At 48.0% G+C, this 18,691-nt stretch overlaps 2 non-coding genes across 2 annotated transcripts; one reads left to right on the top strand and one right to left on the bottom strand.

Annotated features, from left to right (window-relative positions):
• Window positions 1-206: 206 nt before the first annotated feature.
• On the bottom strand, window positions 207-278 carry TRNAW-CCA (transfer RNA tryptophan (anticodon CCA)). Its single transcript has one exon. It is a non-coding gene; the product is annotated as a tRNA-Trp (tRNA).
• A 979-nt stretch (window positions 279-1,257) lies between these two features.
• On the top strand, window positions 1,258-1,347 carry TRNAY-GUA (transfer RNA tyrosine (anticodon GUA)). The gene is given in 2 exon segments: window positions 1,258-1,294; window positions 1,312-1,347. It is a non-coding gene; the product is annotated as a tRNA-Tyr (tRNA).
• Window positions 1,348-18,691: the final 17,344 nt, after the last annotated feature.

Raw genomic sequence — 18,691 nt, 5'->3', positions numbered from 1 at the left:
TTTCGATAGTTTAGAATAGCGGAGACGTACCGCCGTAAACGTGTCCTTTCGTGCAAGACGCCTGCTGCGCATGCTCGCTACAGTGCAAAGCCCGCAGTTATCAGAATATACAAAGATGTCAACGCCAAACTACAGCCATTATGTCGTCATATGCAATGCGAATACGTAACAAAACAGTCGAATCAAATAGTAAAAACAAAATTATATGACCCGGACGTGATTCGAACACGCAACCTTCTGATCTGGAGTCAGACGCGCTACCGTTGCGCCACCGAGTCAGCTGGTCACAAGGCACTTTAACATGTAAAATAAACTATGTCTGCATCATCCGCACATTCCGAATGATTTGTTGTTTGTTGTCTGAAGTTTTCCTTATACGCTCAGCAAATCGTTGTTGACCACGTATCACCTAATTCTGTTGATATGGCTGATGCAGTTGACGAGCAGCAGCGAAGCCGGCAAACCACAAACAAAGATTCCTTGTAACGCACGGTAACATCTTGCCATCTAGTGGCGGGGAAGACAAACTAGTTTAAATTATGTGGCCTAACTTTGTGCAGGTGGCACTGTCTGCTGCACAGTTAAAAGACCATGACTAGGTGTGTCAACAGCAACGTTTGTAAGCATTCAAAATCGGCATGTACATTTTATTCAACTTCCTGATAGCTTACAAATTTGCTCTCTAATTTGGGTACTCCGCGATTGGCAATCTTTTAAGTTGAGCGCTGCGCGAGATCGGTGCAGTAGCTTCAGCGTTATAGACCACAGGTGTGTTCAGGATGCGGTACCGCAAGTGTCGTTAACATGAGCCCTCAACTGCATCTGTGTGAAACACCATGCTTTGACGAAGCTGTGCATTTCCTGTAAGGGCAGCCTGCATTTGCTTGGTTTTTGTATCACAACGAACCGAACAAAAACATTGCATGCCGTGTTGTTCTACTGAAATGTCTGAACAGGCGGAGACGTTGTCATATCAAAGTATTCTTTGTAGCATGTCGTAATGGCAGTAACACCTAAGATTTAATTTCAGGTCTCGGATGTCAACTTAACGGGCGCTCAACTTCACGTAATGCTTGCTTCATTAACAGTAATTGAAAACGGATAAGTTGTATGCTACGCCTTTAATGGAATGTACATAAACCTGGTGCAGCAACTTGCTGTTTCACGTGTGAGCTGCGGGGAAAAACAAAAATTAAACAGTAGCATTATAATATAAAATACGTTTATAATGAGCACTATGATCGCACTCCGTCGTTCCCGTCGATAGCTCAGTTGGTAGAGCGGTGGACTGTAGAAGTACAAGCTATGGACATCCATAGGTCGCTGGTTCGAATCCGGCTCGACGGAGTTTTTTTTTTCTTTTTGTTTTGATAGATTTTTTTCATATATAGCATTTATGTGCTGCGTACTGCATGCGCTTTGGCGCACCTGTCAAACTTGATTCACATGCCGATGCTACACGCACCGCGTGCGGACCAACGTGAAGGTTTGTATAGACAATCTTGCCCTATTCCTACCTAAGAAGTGCTACTCAAAATTCGCTGGTGTTAGTTTTGGTTATCTATATAAGCTAAGTGAACTGATTTTTCATGAAGCGGGTGCGCAGACTAAGAGTGAATTATCATTCCAATACGACTAACTTTGCACCGAGTATGAAAGAACGCTATCAATACCCGTTACGCAGAGGCTCAAAAAACTATATTAGGTTCCTTATGCCACAAGCTTCAACACTATAAACGCAGTGACACACGGAGTGGCTTCTTGACATCTACCCTAATGTCATTCGCATTAATTACCTCGCTTTATCTGATTTTGCTCATAAAGTCTGTAGTCGCTCTTATTGCTGGAGTATATATACAGACTGTACCGCAATTAAACGCGTGCTTTAGAATGCTTCTCTCAACTAAACTGGTTAGTTGTTCGGTCTCAAGTTTTGCACAGAAATGGCATCTGGTCGTCAGAATTGTTTTAAGAGGATTCTGGTGTGGGCTAGTTGGTTCATGCTTAATAAACAGATTCACAACAGCGCTACGGAACGAAGACAGAAAGAACACGAAAAACACAGGACGGGCGCTAGCGCCCGTCCTGTGTTTTTCGTGTTCCGTCTGTCCTCGTTTCGTAGCTCTGTTGTGAATCTGTTTATTAAGAATTGTTTTCTCTACATTTGTTTAGGGTACTTGCCTGAATCGATAAAAAAAAAAGTCGGATATTCGCATCGTCTGCGGCGACGACGAAAAAAAAAAATATCGTTGTCACAGCGATTGCACCTGTGGCGCCATCTCGTTTGTCGCAACAGTAGCACGGCTCATTTGTCGTGGCCGCCGCGCGCAGTGGCCGTGGAGAATCGGCAACGGAAGGGGTTGGAGGGTGTTCTGCGGGAGGTTTATAGACGGTTTTCCAACTGCTTCATCAATTATCACAAAAAACCTAGTTTGGCCAAAACTCCACTGAATTCCATGTGGTTCAGAAAAAAGCGTCTTCAAATCTCCCGCAAAACACCCCCACCCACGTCTCTGCCGAATCTTTGCGGCAGATAGACGAGATGGCGCCACCAGTGCAATCACTGAACGGCTGTTTTTGTTTGCTCGTTGCTGCAGACGACGCGAATATCCGACGTTTTTTGATCGATTCATACAAGTACCCCAAACAGATGTAGCATAAAACAATTCTGCCGACCAAACGCCATTTCTCCGTGAAATATAGCTCGAACAACCCACCAGTTTAGCTGAGAGAAACATTCTACGACAACGCGCTTAATTGTGGAACACGCTGTACAGAGTGTATAGTTTTCGGTTTAACCATGATATAAGTACGGTGGCTAGAGGGGCCCTCTAGCCACCGTAATATAGTGCCTGTTCCGTATTTATCTGTCCGTGTTGGAAAAAATTCTCCTGCACAAACTACTGGACTATATGGGCTCAAACGCCGACTACAAGGTAGCTTGTGATGGTCTTCGTCTTTCAATATGTAATTTAACATCTAAACTTGCCTGTATTTTTCAGGAATCGGCGAAAAACTGCATTCGGCTGCGGCAGAACTTTTCGTCCAGGCTAGCAAAGAAGCCACTTTGACAGGCTGCGCCATCTGGCGAGCGGTGAGGCAACCGATGTCATGGCTTGGGGCGGGACATAGAGTTTCTTACTATTACCTAGAGGGAAAGCTGGCGGCGCTGCACTTCAGCCACCATGGACGCTCAAAGCATCATGGGGCGGTGAGCTACTTGTTGCGAGACAGTCGTAGTTTTTTGGGAACACAGAGTGGTACTACTAAGATTTTTCATTCCGAAAACGCTGTTCGTGTGTGCGCAGACGACTTTCGCGTGAACGCAGTGGGCAAAACTCATAGTAGTGAAAACGCGACGACACACGACGCCAATAAAAGGTTTTACTTTTCCGAAATGCCATTAAAAAACCTCTTATAGTATTTAAACAACAAAATCTTTTATAAAAACATATTTACTTTTAAAAGTGCGCCTGTTAGGCACGAAATATTAGTTTTTATAGTGTTCATTACTAGGCCAATAGGAGAGCGAGTCGTCTTTAATTTTGGGCAAACTTTGCACTTAAATGCTTTTCTGCTCGTTTGTTGCAATCATTAGACAAGATTTTCAATGTTAGGACGTTTGTAGTTATCAAGCAGCTTTATTTCTTGATTATTTTTTTGCTAAAAGTTGCAGTTCCGCAACAAGTAGCTCACCGCCCCATGATGCTTTGAGCGCCCATGGCGGCTGAAGTGGTCTCGAGGGGTCGCCATGCAAACTCCCATAGACGGGCTGCCAGCTTTCCCTCTAGGTAATAGTAAGAAACTCTATGGGGCGGGAATGCGCACCTCGCGCGGTTTCTGCGTGTCGTCTGCTCCTTGAAATTAACACCGCTCGCCAGATGCCGCAGTCTGTCACACTGGCTTCTTTGCTCGCCTGGATGGAAAGTTCTGCCACAGCTGAATGCAGGTTTTCGCCGATTCCTGAAAATGCAGGCAATTTTAGATGTTAAATTACTTATCGAAAGACGAAGACTATCATAAGGTACCTTGTAGTCAGCGTTTTGAGCCCATATAGTTCAGTAGATTGCGCAGCGGAATTTTTCGTAACAGGGACAGATAAATACGGAAAACGCGGTAAGTACGGAGTTGAACTCGGTCGAAGCTGAAAATTGACGAAGTAGGGAAACCAGGGGTGTGGTGCGTGGTGGTATTGTTGGATAAGCAGCCTAGTACTTTGTACAATATTTGAGGTTTTGCTCCGCCAGCTTACACAAGCCTCTGGAAACCGGTAAACACCACCTCCTCGGCGCCTGCTAGCTAAGCACTATTTGTGCACTGCCACCAACTGGCTAGAGTCCGTTATGCAGATTTTTCAGCTCCATGTTGGACACTTCCTTCGATACCGTGCATAAGCGTAACGGAAAAGTATCATGGCTACCGCGAGATTCATCGGTAGTTCTATCGCTCCCATCAATAACACGCGACCAAGTGATGCCCTGCCTTAGAAGTAACCTTGTGCTTATGTTTTTTGTCAACCGGCTATTTCATTTAGCTTGAGTCGCTACTTTTGGTAACGGCGAAAGCAATTCCTTCCGCATGCACAGTACTACCATTTGCGCGTTAATAACTGGTAAATAAATTGCGTATGCTTACAAAACTGCCGATAGGGACAATAAATGACTTTTTACCAGACAGGATTATCTATTAAATCGCCGAAAATTTAATTCCTTTGTCAAAAGTGACATTCGCCGAAAAAAACGACCGAAACTTGCGTTTTGAAATAAACACAGAAAGAAGTCCAGACGACAATTCCTGGTAAGGAAATCATTTGCTAATCTCATTTGGTGGAGCATGTTTTATTAATTAGGTGGCAAGAGCCATTTTTAGATAAAGACAGCGCAGAATGCATAAAGCTGATCTAGTTGTCTATACAGCACCGGTTAAACCCCATCCCAAGTATCGCCAAAACATTACGGTAACGTTTTTTTATTTGTTTCGGTCAGGAGTACGTAAAAGGTTGCGCAATTTTCTGATCTTTCTGAGACGTTACAAATAAACTTTAAAATAATCACATGTTAAGCGATTTGGTATTGTATCTAAAAATTGCCCCTCGACCTGAATGCTTCCCGCTGTGTAATCACATTTGATTTTGGCTCTTATAACATTAGCTTTTTGTACATCATGTACTGGAGAAAAACCATCCTAGACTCAGAGCTGTTTTGCGTGCAGGAAAACTACAAGTTCCTTATAAATGCTTTCTTTTTTTTAAGGAATGATTTGAGTTAATATATTTATTTTTTGTCTGCTTTTTAAGCCCCGAAATAAGGCCTTGAAGTAAGCCGATGTGGATACTGTTAGTTCTTGGTTGTGAATAAACCATATTGCAAAGCACCTTGAAGTCTTTTTCTTGACATCATAAATGTTTTCCAAATGGTCGTCAGTATGAGCTGACTTCATGGACCCAGTTGCGGTTCAGCACATGCAGGTAAGAACCGGACGGAAGAATTCCGTTTCCTTTTGAAAAAAACATTCTTTTCAAAAGCATTCTTTGAAAAGCAATTCGTTCTTCGGCGCCATTTGAGCCAATCGGAGCTTTTTGACTTCAAGACAATTTAGGACGTATCAGTTAGAGAATTAGTTGGATGCTATGGCATCGAAGAACCAAATGAGTTCAATAGAATTTTCTTTCGTTTTGTTTTTCTCGACGGGGGGGGGGGGGGGGGGGATTTCGGTGCAACAGCTGTGTGCGCACTATAAAGCGACTCAAAAGTGCTGTTCGGTAGGTGCTGCTCCTGGCTGGAAAGTTCTGCTGTTTCAGCGCGCTCTTTTGAAAGTGGAAAGGCAAAAAGGAACAACTGCAACACATGGAAAGCGGATGAGGTGAAAGATCTTATGAAAAGTTAAGGAACTTTTTTAGCATTTAAGGCATGCTTGTATTTCTCTTACTAACTCACCCATCGTCCGTTCTACGCTGACTTTTCCAAACACCTCTCTTTCCGTCTGCAGCGAGAGTTATGCTGCCCTCTGTCAGGTTTGAGGCGAACCATTCTGCGCGCTTATTTAGAGTCATGCTCCGTAGGTGGCGCCTTCGACCTCGAGAGGAGTAGAGCCCTAGCCAACGACTCTAGAGAGGAGAAATTGCCGGTGGCGGGTGGTTTGCCTTAGAGCACTGCACGGGCCTCAATCTGAGGCCCGAGCCCGGGCCCGCGACCTGAAGCCCGAGCCCGGCCCAGGCCCGCGGCTTCAAGCCCGGGCCCGGCCCAGGCCCGCTAAATTATCGCTGTAGCGAGCCCGGCCCGTGAATCCCAGAGTCAAGCCCAGCCCGGGCCCGGCCCGGCCCGTTTCACAGTTACGCTTGAGGTATACCGCTCACTCTGAGCAAGTTGACTGCTACTGGACCGATAAGAAACTGGCCGACAAAGGTTCTGAAACCACAGTTTGGCTTGCAGAAAGCTGGTTCTTTTTAACCCAGAAGGAAGTGATAAAGAGTTGTGGTCGGCAGGCCCGTCTTTTGGAGAGTGATCTCGTGTAGGTGCGCAATGATAAACTCGGGGAGTTCGGAAAGCCAAACAAAAAGAGCTGCATACGCGCGTAGTCGACTACTTTGCATTCCCCATGATTTTAATCAGTTATATTTTGCCGCCTGGACGTATAAACATTAAAGCTGCCTAGCAAGCAGTGGGATGACATTTTTTTAGTGGACGCGATCTCAGAGGTTGAACTCATAGCCGAACTGGTCGCCTTTCAGCAGAGAGAGAGAGAGAGAAAAACTTTATCATGGCAAGTGTGTTTAGACCCCCCTTGGGTCCCTGGACCACCGCACGGTCCCACTCTACGTCGTAACGTTCAGGCGGTGTTTGTCCATGACGTCGGCACCCCGAAGCACCGCAGCAAGCTGCGATGGCGGGTCCGGAGACGAGAGCACGACCTCCCAGTCCTCCCAACTTGATAACGCGGGCTGTCCCTGCGGGGGAGGATCAGCAGGGCAGCCGAAAAGGATGTGGGAGAGTGTGGCGTGAGGGTCGCCGCACAGGGTGCATGCAGGGGAGGTGCCACAGTAGAGAGATAGCAGCTGAGGGGATGAGAGAGAGCGGGTCTGGAGGCGTCTCCAGAGGATCTGTTGGGAATGGGTAAGGGAGGGGTGTGGAGGAGGGTAAGTCCGACGGTCCAAGCGGGGCATTTGCGTGAGCTCTGCAAAGGTGTGCGCCCGCTCTCTCGAGAAACCTGGACCGAGGCCGTCCTGAGCCCGGCAAATCAAACCTCGGGCCAATTTATCGGCAGCCTCGTTTCCTGGATTCCCAGAGTGAGCCGGCACCCACTGGAGCTCTACCCTGCGTGGTAAGTTTTTGGAGGGGGTGTTCAACAACTTCCAAGCAGGGGCGTGAATCCTGCCTCTCGCGAAGTTGAACAGAGCCGTTTTGGAGTCGCTAAAGATATAGTTTGCATTAAACAAAAAGCTGAAAGGGTTGAGTATTTCACGGTGTGTGTTTTAAAGACTGTAAGCGTCCTAAACTAATATGCTCTTCCCGAATGCATTTTAATAGTGTATAGGTATGTTTTGGGGTGATGAACGATCAATTGCCAATTAAGACCGACTGAATTTTACTCTTATTGGTAGAGCAGAAGATAACGCGCGAAGCGCGTGATAACACTTGACATGACAATGAGTATGAAGAAGCGAGGAGGGATAGACTTATGAGATGAGATTTACAAACTCTCAAGGGATTTTGTGGCTATTTCATTTACGAGACGTTCCGGTCAGCTGATCAAAAAGAAAACCAAACGCGCTTTAGTTTTTGAATTTTACCACATGAGAAAAATATAGCTATAAAATAAAAGCTATGTTTTTGGTGCTTAAGGGCCCAAGGGGAGTCAGGCTGTGAGAGACACCGAAGCAGAGAGCGCCGTATCATTTCCACCACCTGAATTTCTTCAACGAGCAATGATACTACAAAATACATGGCTGTCATGCTTGCCGCCGAAATAGAAATGCGGCCGCCGAGGTTAGGAGCAAACCGTGGTTCCCCGGCTCAGTAATCAAGCGCCTTGACCACTAAGCCACCGCGGCGTGGAAATAAGGAAATAGATAAGTCAATGAATAAAGCTTAGTTTTTTTCTCAGCGCGTACCATGGCTCATAGCTCATCTGTGTCGCTGCTCCAATGCCGCAGTTGTGTACTTCACTGTGCAATAGTGAGTGAATAGTTGGAAACCAGCCGTTTCCGTACGGACCCAAGCCTGACTCGGGTCTGCAGCTTTAAGCCCGAGCCCGGCCCGGGCCCGCAACTTCAGGCCCGGGCCCGGCCCAGGCCCGGGAAAACAAATCATGTCCCGGCCCGGCAAGGCCCGGCCCGCGGGCCGGGCCGGGCCCGGGCTTTCGGGCCGGCCCGAGCCCGTGCAGTGCACTAGTTTGCCTGTTATTGGGCTCAAAAATGAAGCAGAATCAAGCATTTCAGCTCGCTACGTTTCTTTTCGTTTTCATGTCGAGGTAATAAAAACTGAGAAAATCGGTGAACTTTATTGAGCCAATTGTTCTCGCATATTCAGGCAAGAACAAGATAGAATAACTGCAGTTGCCTTTTCAATACCGGAATAAATACAATTGGTTTCTGGCTTTACCCGCCGCGATGGCTAAGGCGCCCGTCTACCGAGCCGGAGTAACCGGGTTCGAACCCGACCGCGGCGGCCGCGTTTCGATGGAGGCGAAGCGCAAGAGGCGCCCGTGTGCTGTGCGATGTCAGTGCACGTTAAAGATCCCCAGGTGGTCGAAATTATTCCGGAGACCTCCACTACAGCACCTCTTTCTTCTTTCATTCCCACCTTCCTCCCTTCCCTTACGGCGCGGTTCAGAAGTGCACCTTAAAGATCCATAGGTAGTCGAAATTATACCGGAGACCTCCACTACAGCACCTTTTTCTTCTTTCACTCCCACCTTCCTCCCTTCCCTTACGGCGCGGTTCAGGTGTCCGCCGAGATATGTGAGACAGATACTGCACCATTTCCTTTCCTCAAAAACCAATTTACTGCCATTGAATCTAATTTGTTTTGAAACCAATTGGAAACATTGGGTAAAAAATAGCAGCAGACCGTGTAAGCAGGTAGCCAGGATTTTTTTTTTTCTGGAGGGGCCCGCGGTAAGTTCTTGCATGAGAAAAGAGTGGGCGGGAGCAGACGGCGCTGCACGTCATCCACAATTGAGAGGCGCAGGAATGCCGGGAAGGTGAGGTTTGGTATTTGGCTTGGCTATTGATTTGCACAAAACATGGATTGGGCCATAATACGACTCTTCTCCCGTCAGATCACAAAGAAATGCTGTGAAAGTTTCCATAGCAGCCTAACACTTTCGTTAAATTTATCGAAGAAGTGTAAAATGCACTCTTATAATAATTTTATATGTGCGCAGGGAGAACATCGCGGCGCAGCTGCCGAATCAAATCCACATTTTAGGCCCTCCATTAGCCAAGCCAAATAAGATTCCCGCGGTGGATGAAGTGCTGCTTAAGAAACTCGCATAGACGGTGGCGACAGCTTTAGTGCCTCTAAGTGATAATGAGAAACGCTGTGCCCCCTTGAGTACCTGCCTGCATGGTTTGAGAAACTATTGGACTCAAAGGTGCCCAAAATCCAATGGGTTTCATTTGGAATTACCATTGGTTCCCGAGGGGCTCCCAGAGGCCAAGGCACTAATCACGAAGCGGTAACCACATCAGTTTAATTTTATAGTTTTGAAAGGATGACACGCGAAACCAGAAGAAACAAAAGAAAGATGGCTGAAAGGAGCGTCGACACAAAGGCTGCGTGTGCCGGTTTTGCGGGCTTGAAAGGTGTATACTTGAAAGGTATATAACCGGTATATAAGAAAGGGCAACCGGAGGATGGTTGCCATGGTGGTTGCCCTGGCAGGAAGACGGCATGGAGAGAGTTTAGGTATGCGCAACCGGATGGTGGTCTCCGAGGGAGGAGGAGGAAGAGTACGACGAGAGCGCAGGAATGGGACACGATCCGTCTGCGGTGGCTCTCTAAACACGAATTCCCCTACATGGGAGTAAATAGGGAGTAAGCTGTCCCCTAGCGCACACACTTTTTTAAAGGGTGCACGCTAGATGACAGCTTACTCCCTTTTTACTCCTTTCTGCTTAGAGTGTGCTGCGAAACGCGCCCTCCGAGGAGTGGCTCAGCGGCGCGGCTGTGTTGGCGACAAGTCCAGCTTTCCTCGGCATCACTTTTAAGGCGGAAGCCTTTAATGCCTCATCGTTGTCTACAGAAGGTTGTCAGCAGTGGTGTCACGCTTTTCGGTTGGTCGAAATGTTTATGACGTCAGAGTGCGCGGATTCGAAGTAATGAGGTCACCCACGGATGCCTGACGCTCCCTTTTGGAGCAGACGAGAACAAATAAAAAATAGTTGTAGTCTGCTCCGACAGGGGGCGTAAGGCGTCCGTAGGTGACCACATTACATACCTCATTACTGCGAACAGAGCCATGGATACATCCGAACTCATCGAAGCAGAGAAAGAGTCGTGCTAAAGAAGCAGTCAAAGTCGGCAGTCAAAGTGGGTAGTTGTAATGTGTTGTTAAATAAAACACTAGAACAGCGCAAAAGTCTCGCAGCCAATGCTAAACAGTACGCCACAGGCTTTCGCCTTGCAGCACTTAAGAGAGCCAAAGGGCCTCCTGAATTTTTTAAATTGTGAGACAACTGTGCAATATATAAGGTACTGTTAGGAACATATTTATGCGATAGCATTACAGCTCCCACTCACGAGAAAAACCTATGTCCGTCAGGTGGCCCACCTGCCCGCCGAGTTGTGAGCAGCCTGTTTACCATGGCAAGTGACAAAAGGATGGGGAACTTCTTAACCACATTCTCAAAGAAAAAAAGGCGGCAGCATTCAGGCTGCCCGCTGCGGTGTCTGCAATGAGTGCCTAATGTTATTGCCATTTTCTATCAATGAGCGTGCCAACCTGTGACGTCACACACGCGAGGTTACCCGTAAAATTCGCTCCGATTGAGGCCACGAACTGAAAAATCTGGGAATTTATTTGCGCTGCAGCAATACGTCGCCCGGCTGCAAAATTTGGAAGCAATGACAAAACTGCGGAAAACTTACTACGCAAGTTTCAGAAAAATTCGTAGAGGAGCGAAAAACGCTGGAGTTGCTCTTCAAAACTGGCATTGAAAATTAACGGGGTGCGTTTTTCACAAGGGTGAATCAACTGTAGAATATTGCGAAATGCAGTTGTGAACATATTGATGGAAATGCTGTAACCTTCCGATGCGTAGTAAAATCTTGCTTTTAAATTTTGTCCTGCGCTCGCAGAGTAAAGACTACGTTTACGATAGTAAATAGAAAAAAACTACAAGCTTCCAGAGGAGGGCATTTGCACACGTATGGATTGTTATGGTGCAGTCTTACGATATGTGAAATATTTGAGTTCATGAATAACTTCCCTTTGAAAAAATGCGCTTGTCCAGATTTTCTGGGTATGAGTGGAGAGGAGTGTTGGCAAACGAACGAGTGTGTTACGGAAGCTAAAAATAGCGCTCTATAATTATACATAAATTCATGTCGCTCTCAAATTATTTACGTCAATACATAGCGAAATGAAAATACAGGAGTAGCTGTCGTCGAATCTCGACTTACACATGACACATGAAGTAGTTCAAGGCATAATAAATGAATAAGAAAACAAGCCTCTCCCGCACCATTACTGTATCGAAGCGAGAGCCATCCTGTTAATTTATTTATTATACCCTCAGGGCCATGACGGCATTAAAGAGGGGAGTGGTTACAAAAAAAAGGAAATCAATTTATTAAACAGGAGTTAGTTAAAACAGCCAAGCTATAAACATGACTCCTACACATACATTGTTAGCTAAGGCGTTCAGGGAAGAGAAAAAAAAGAAGAAAAAAGCAGACAAAGGAAAAAAACAATAACACAGTAGGCATCTTTTTCATTTTGTCCCCCATCGAAACGCGGCCGCCGCGGCCGGGTCTACCTTATATTTCTAGCTACGGCAGTACCCGTACACGAAACTTCCTGTGAGGTAGGCTGCACAGGCGTCGTATTCCGTAGACGGAAACTTGCGTTCCCTCGCTGGCCACTGATGTTATGCTGGTAGGCCTGGGACATAGGGACAATGTGGGCCAGGCCAACGCATTCTCCCTATCTTCGCAATGGGAGCCCCTTGGACACCTCTGATCACTTACTCGTCGTGATTAACTCTTACAAAAACTTCTTTAGACAGTCTATATAGCGTCCATAGCTTTTGTTACTAAAGTATGTGGACCTTAGAGAGATCCGAAAGGCTAGTCTATAGACAATAAAGATCCTATAGGCAGTCTATAGAAAGTTTAAAGATATATGCATATGCCATACGCTTTTAGTAGACTTTTTTCTATAGACTGCGAATAGACGGAAGTAATTATCTATAGGAAGGCAATACACTCTATAAGAACTCTATAGAACGACTATAGATCATTTTTTTATAATGGCATGGCGGCAAGTTAAGGAGCTATGGTTTATGTCATAGGGCGGGCTGCTTTCTTCGTTGGCGGATGCTCGTTCTGGAGTGCCCCGATGCAAGTGCGCTTCGCGCTTTTTAGAGTGATGTCATCTATTGTTTATAGTAGTACGAAATGTTTATTGATACCAAAAATAACTCTTGGAGATGATGGTTACCTGACACCTCTACTCTGTGACTCAACTGGCGAAGGTTGCTGCCCTTGCTCTCTCGTTGAGCGCTTGTTGGCCCTCGAGGCCCGAGCTGTACAGGGCGGCCTCCTACCTTTTCATCGTTTGCTGTGCGATCATGTCTAGGTAAACTGGTTTTAAATTAGTGTCTGAGGAAAGGAAATTCGCACCATGTGTCTCACATATCTCAGTGGTCACCTGAACCGCGCCATTAGCGAAGGGAGGAAGGTGGAGTGAAAGAAGGAAGAGAGTAAGAGGTGCCGTAGTGGAGGTCTCCGGAATAATTTCGACCACCTGGGGTAACGTGCACTGACATCGCACAGCACACGGGCGCGTTTTGCGTTTCGCCTCTATCGAAACGCGGCCGCCGCAGTCGGGTTCGAACTCGGGTACTCCGGCTCGGTAGTCGAGTGCCTTAACCACTGATAGAGCAACCGCGGCGGGCGTTCATGTCTATGGTGTGATTCTTCTGGCAGGAACACACCATGTGGTGGGGGCCTACCATCTTGACATGGAATTTGCATTGCGCCGAGAACGAACCTGGGGTTATTACATTGAGTGTCCTAGGGTTGTTGAAGGATCGTGTGTGTAGTTTTTTTAGTTGCATCTCGTTATTTAGTGAGACCTTTAGCAGGAGGGGGCACTTCCTCCGCTCTATAGCTTGTATCGTTGAAGTATCTGTGTGTGTGTTGTGAGCGGATGTCTGCGTCTGTGGTCTTCAGGGGGGGGGGGGGGGGGGGGGTCTGCCAGGGTCCCAGGGAAGAAGCACTCGGGCTGAGCCATATGTGCTCACTCATTCCCTTCGATGCCCTGGTGACCAGGTATCCAGTATCCAGATAGCGTGTCTGCTGCCTGTCGGGTTAGATGTTTGGAGAATTTTGGCTGCCTCAGGGGCTATTCTTCTTGTAGCATAGTTTCTGATCGCTGTTTGGGAGTCCGGGCGTATGTAGAGAGAGTCGTCTTCTGCGGCCGCAGCTGCAATGGTCACTTCCTCACGGATGGTTGGATTAGTGTTTCTGACAGATATCGCATTTGCTGTCTTGAGCAGCTCGTTGACGACTGCGATGGTGGGGATTTACTGAATTGGTTCGGCTTCCCCGTTGTGGTATTTCGTCTGTATTGGTTTTCCTCTTACCTTGCGTCTGTCTTCGTGGAAGTTTGGATTCGTGTTTTTGAGATAGGCGGGGGTGTGAAGTATCTTCTCTACTGCTTAGGTATGTTCACCCTTTCTTCCGTGTAGATCTTGAGGTGCATTTCAGCGCACAAGACGAAGCTGCACCAAAACGAGCAGGCAGGTCCTACGCGACCTCAGAATATATTGTTTGGTCTCCGGACGCCATTTTTACGCCTCTCCAAGCAAAACAGAACAAATTTGTTGGCGTTTTTTTTTTTTCCTTGGCATGTCGCTAGTAGAGCACTGCTGTCTTACTGCACGGACGGAGCGTGCAAAAAAGCTTAAGAGGACAAGGGGCAATAGGAGAGAGCTTGATTTTACATTTTGACTTAATAAATTATTCCCTTTTTTTTCTCTCTCTCTTTCTTTCACCCAAACTCTTATCCCTTTTCAGTCCATGCCCTACTTGAGGCATCCTTGGTGAGGAATCCTTGGTTGCTGCTACCGTCCCCCGAACGCTCCAGCTTCTTTTGTTGATAATCTTTATGACGCCATCAATTCAGTGGTTTCTCGTTATCCCTCAGCCCCCATTGTTCTTCTCGGGAGTAAAGTTTCCCACAGGTTCTTTGTCTTCCTTCCTCGCACCATAGGTGCCCCGCCAGAGACGGGTTGGTTTAACTCGAAGACTGAAGGTTGATCTTCGCACCAGCGGTGCCCCGTCAGAGACGGTCTTGTGTTCAGTTGAGACGCAGGGGAAAGGCGAATACTTGAAAGATTTATATACAGCTATTTACATTGCATATACAAGTTAAGGCACTAGACACATTAAGCAGCAAAAAGGACAAACCAAACAACAAAAAGGTGGATCTGGCTAATACTAGGGGAAGCCCCTACTCGGCGTTGCCGAAGATGCGTTGCATCTGACCTCAGCGCAGAACCCTGCTTCCGGCTCCGGGGCCCAGTTTTAAAGACTTAAAGGCCCGGCCCACATTCGGTAACTTCCAATCATGTTGCGGCCTTAACATCATTGGTTCATCCAGGGCATGGCCAGCCCTCCAGCTTCCGTAGGGCAAAACGCCCTTTCCACAAACCCAAACGCACGGTCGTGTCAAATGAAAATAAACAAGTATACATTCGTGCTCGGTACCGCGTGTCGGGTGGACACCCGTACTTCCCGGCGCGTTCGCGAGCGGCCGCGTTCCAAGAAAGGAGACGCTCCGCTTCGAGTGCCCCCAGCCGCGTTCCGATGACCCCCGCGAACGCTACCGATACCTTACACGCCCTTCCCAAGATTGTACAAAGGGCCCAAATGGCACTTTTAGAATTACAAACAAAAGTGATCGGTGTCTGACACGAAACCACCCTTCGGGTGACATACCGCAGCTACACAAGCACTGGCATCAAACAAACCAAAAGCAAAAAATGTACACGGGCACCAACACAAAATTACGCAAATTGCACACTCAAATACATACAGTGGCATGCCTGCCGTGCGCCGTAACACAGCGTCCAAGTTGATGGGCTGTACGCAGTTCACCAGCATGCACACCCGCGTCCTGCTCGACATACACACACCGACACTCGCAACTAGAGCGTTCAGTAGCACTGATACGGGCCACGTGAGCCTCCTTGGTCGCACCGAGCGTCCCTATGTGCGTTCGAGCCACCACGCGTCTCAACACTAAGAACGCCTAATGGCCACTATACTCATTAGGTTGGTGCCACAGCGGGGCAAGAACTCGAAAGCCGGTGCCCTCCAGGATCAAAAACATCCCGGTTCTCGATGGGTCTAAACCCGTGACCACACAACGCACCTAAGGGCACGCTCTCTCCGGCGCGCCGGTACGAACCGCGTGCTGCACAAGGAGCATAGCCCCTGGGCCGTCCAAATATATCAGTACGGTCAGTCTTGCTACATTTGATGTTGCGACCTGTAGCACGGAACATACTGTTCCTCGCGTCGACTTTCAGCGTGAAAGCCACGCACCTGCCTCCTGCCACTCCACCTCGCCCGGGGCCATCTGCACCTTTACTGCACGAGCAAACTTTGAAACCGCCGCTCCGTGCCTGATCGGCGCTTGCCGGCTTCGTGGCATAGTCTGAGGCTGCATGAGCTCTCTCGCAGTCGCTTGATCCGAATATGTTTTGTGGCAACTCGCCACGCATCTCCTTGTCCTCCAGGGACCTGGTGGGACACACGTCGAGTGCGTTCAACAAATGCGTGGCGCTCGGTCCCGTCGGCCCATCAGGCCAACCTTCGTTCTTTGCCTCGGATGGAACGCTCCTGCCACTATCAACGCTATGGGGCACTTCATACCCTATGCCCGACACAGTGTGCGGTTGCGGCGTCGCCAGACTTCCTCCTTTCACTCGCTCGCCGATCTGACGTCTGTCCTCACCGACCGTTTCCTGCTGCACGAAATGCTCTTTTTCACAACTTGCTTTGGACTGCGTTTTCGGAATTGTCAGAGTGACTTCCAACAATCCTGAACTCGCGTCCGCGTCCCTGGTCTCATTAGGGGTTGAGCTAACCTGTGCAGCTGGATCGTCGGAGTGCGCGTTCACCGCCTCGAATACCGCGACGCTGCGTTCCGTCACGATACTTTCTTCACGAGAGATTACAGTTTCGTGGAAAGCTGGCTCTCTCTTTACTTCTCTCTGGCTGTTTTCTTTCCCTGTGCTTGACAGGCATATGCCTTTGCCTTCCAGCACTGGCGACCTCTCTGCTCGGGACTCGGAGCAGTTCTCCCTGGCTGATTGACTAGCTCTCCTAGACTCCTTGATCTTAGAAATCTCGAGCTCTACCTGCTGGCGTCTCGCTTCTAATACCCCCAAGACATACTTAACATCCTGAGGTTCTTCCTCGCGAAGCAGCGCCTTTCCGCCATTTACTTTCGCAAGTTGAGCCTGAAGGTCCGCTAAACGCGCCTTCGCTAACTCAACCTGGTACCTCACATCGAGTGAGGGCCTGCATGGATAACTCTCCATACTGCCGTCTGTAGCCCTCAACTGTCCTACCGGCTCGAACACAGGGACGTGAACAATGCGACCAAGGAAACTCACGGTTTCGATGCGTCGATCCGCATTGCCAGCTCCTTGGCGTTGGAGTCCACCGCCACTTTCCCCGGACGCTGCGATGAGCTGTCGCACGCCGCTGGTCCGCCGCCGGTGATCGTCGAGTTCCCGACGCGCTGCTTCCTTGACCGGACGCAGTCCCGCGTCGCTGGACTACTGCCGTGGTCCTTGCGTCCTTGCCGCCGTGTCTTCGCAGGTCCGTTCACGAACGCTGACCTGTCGCCTTGTCGTCACCTTTCTCCCTGCCTTGTCTTCTTCCTGCGCCGTCTTCCGATGGCCGCAGGATCCTGTCGACTGCGCCAGTAAAGTTTCCCACAGGTTCTTTGTCTTCCTTCCTCGCACCATAGGTGCCCCGCCAGAGACGGGTTGGTTTAACTCGAAGACTGAAGATTGATCTTCGCACCAGCGGTGCCCCGTCAGAGACGGTCTTGTGTTCAGTTGAGACGCAGGGGAAAGGCGAATACTTGAAAGATTTATATACAGCTATTTACATTGCATATACAAGTTAAGGCACTAGACACATTAAGCAGCAAAAAGGACAAACCAAACAACAAAAAGGTGGATCTGGCTAATACTAGGGGAGGCCCCTACTCGGCGTTGCCGAAGATGCGTAGCATCTGACCTTAGCGCAGAACCCTGCTTCCGGCTCCGGGGCCCAGTTTTAAAGACTTAAAGGCCCGGCCCACATTCGGTAACTTCCAATCATGTTGCGGCCTTAACATCATTGGTTCATCCAGGGCATGGCCAGCCCTCCAGCTTCCGTAGGGCAAAACGCCCTTTCCACAAACCCAAACGCACGGTCGTGTCAAATGAAAATAAACAAGTATACATTCGTGCTCGGTACCGCGTGTCGGGTGGACACCCGTACTTCCCGGCGCGTTCGCGAGCGGCCGCGTTCCAAGAAAGGAGACGCTCCGCTTCGAGTGCCCCCAGCCGCGTTCCGATGACCCCCGCGAACGCTACCGATACCTTACATCGGGGATTTTAATTTTCCTAATATCATCTGGTCTGGTTCTTATCCCCGTCTCAAATCAACGTCTTCACAGTGCCAAGATTTCCTAGATTTCTGTTCAGCTTTTCATCTAACACAAGTTGTAACGTGCCCCACAAGATACAATGCACAGTCAAGTAATACGCTGGATTTAATACTTTGTACACACCCGGATTTCGTATCTCCTATCACCTACTTACCTGGCTTGAGTGATCACTCACTGCTTTATTTCGACCTCACCATTTCCATCCAACGTGGTAGTTCAGTGGTGAAACCAATTCGTGATTACAAAAAAGGAAATTTTGATGCTATAAACTTTAAGCTGGCCATTTATTTGGACTCGTATCTTGCAGAATTCGACCAGCGAAGTGTCCAAGAAAACTGGGACCTCTTTTGCAATAAAATAAAGGAACTCACGAATGCACATGTACCATTAAAACATATCCGGTCTAACTCAAATGCTCCACGGTACACGAACACACTCAGACGCCTTTCCAACAACAAAAAAAAAAAGACTTTTCCGTTCCGCAAAGCGTCTGAACAGTGCCGATCGCTGGGAAGCGTACTGGATGGCTGAAGTTCATTACCTCAAAGCGGTGCGTGACGCTAAAGACTTTTTCTTGAATAACACTCTTCCTTCAATGTTAAGAAACAGTCCGGGAAAATTTTGGAATATTGTTAATTCACGCGACAATAGTGCAATTTCGCTTAACAATGACGACGGTGAACCCCTGTCGTCATCTGAGTGTGCCTGTACATTGAATAATGTGTTTTCCAAGAACTTTTCCTTATCAACTGGAAGTACGCTTGAAACTACTGTACAATATAATTTTCCT

This window comes from Amblyomma mixtum, chromosome 2 (assembly GCF_055824585.1).
Source record: "Amblyomma mixtum isolate Tamu chromosome 2, ASM5582458v1, whole genome shotgun sequence".
In the NCBI taxonomy this organism is placed as follows: domain Eukaryota; kingdom Metazoa; phylum Arthropoda; class Arachnida; order Ixodida; family Ixodidae; genus Amblyomma; species Amblyomma mixtum.
This window is presented reverse-complemented; position numbering and strand designations above follow the sequence as displayed.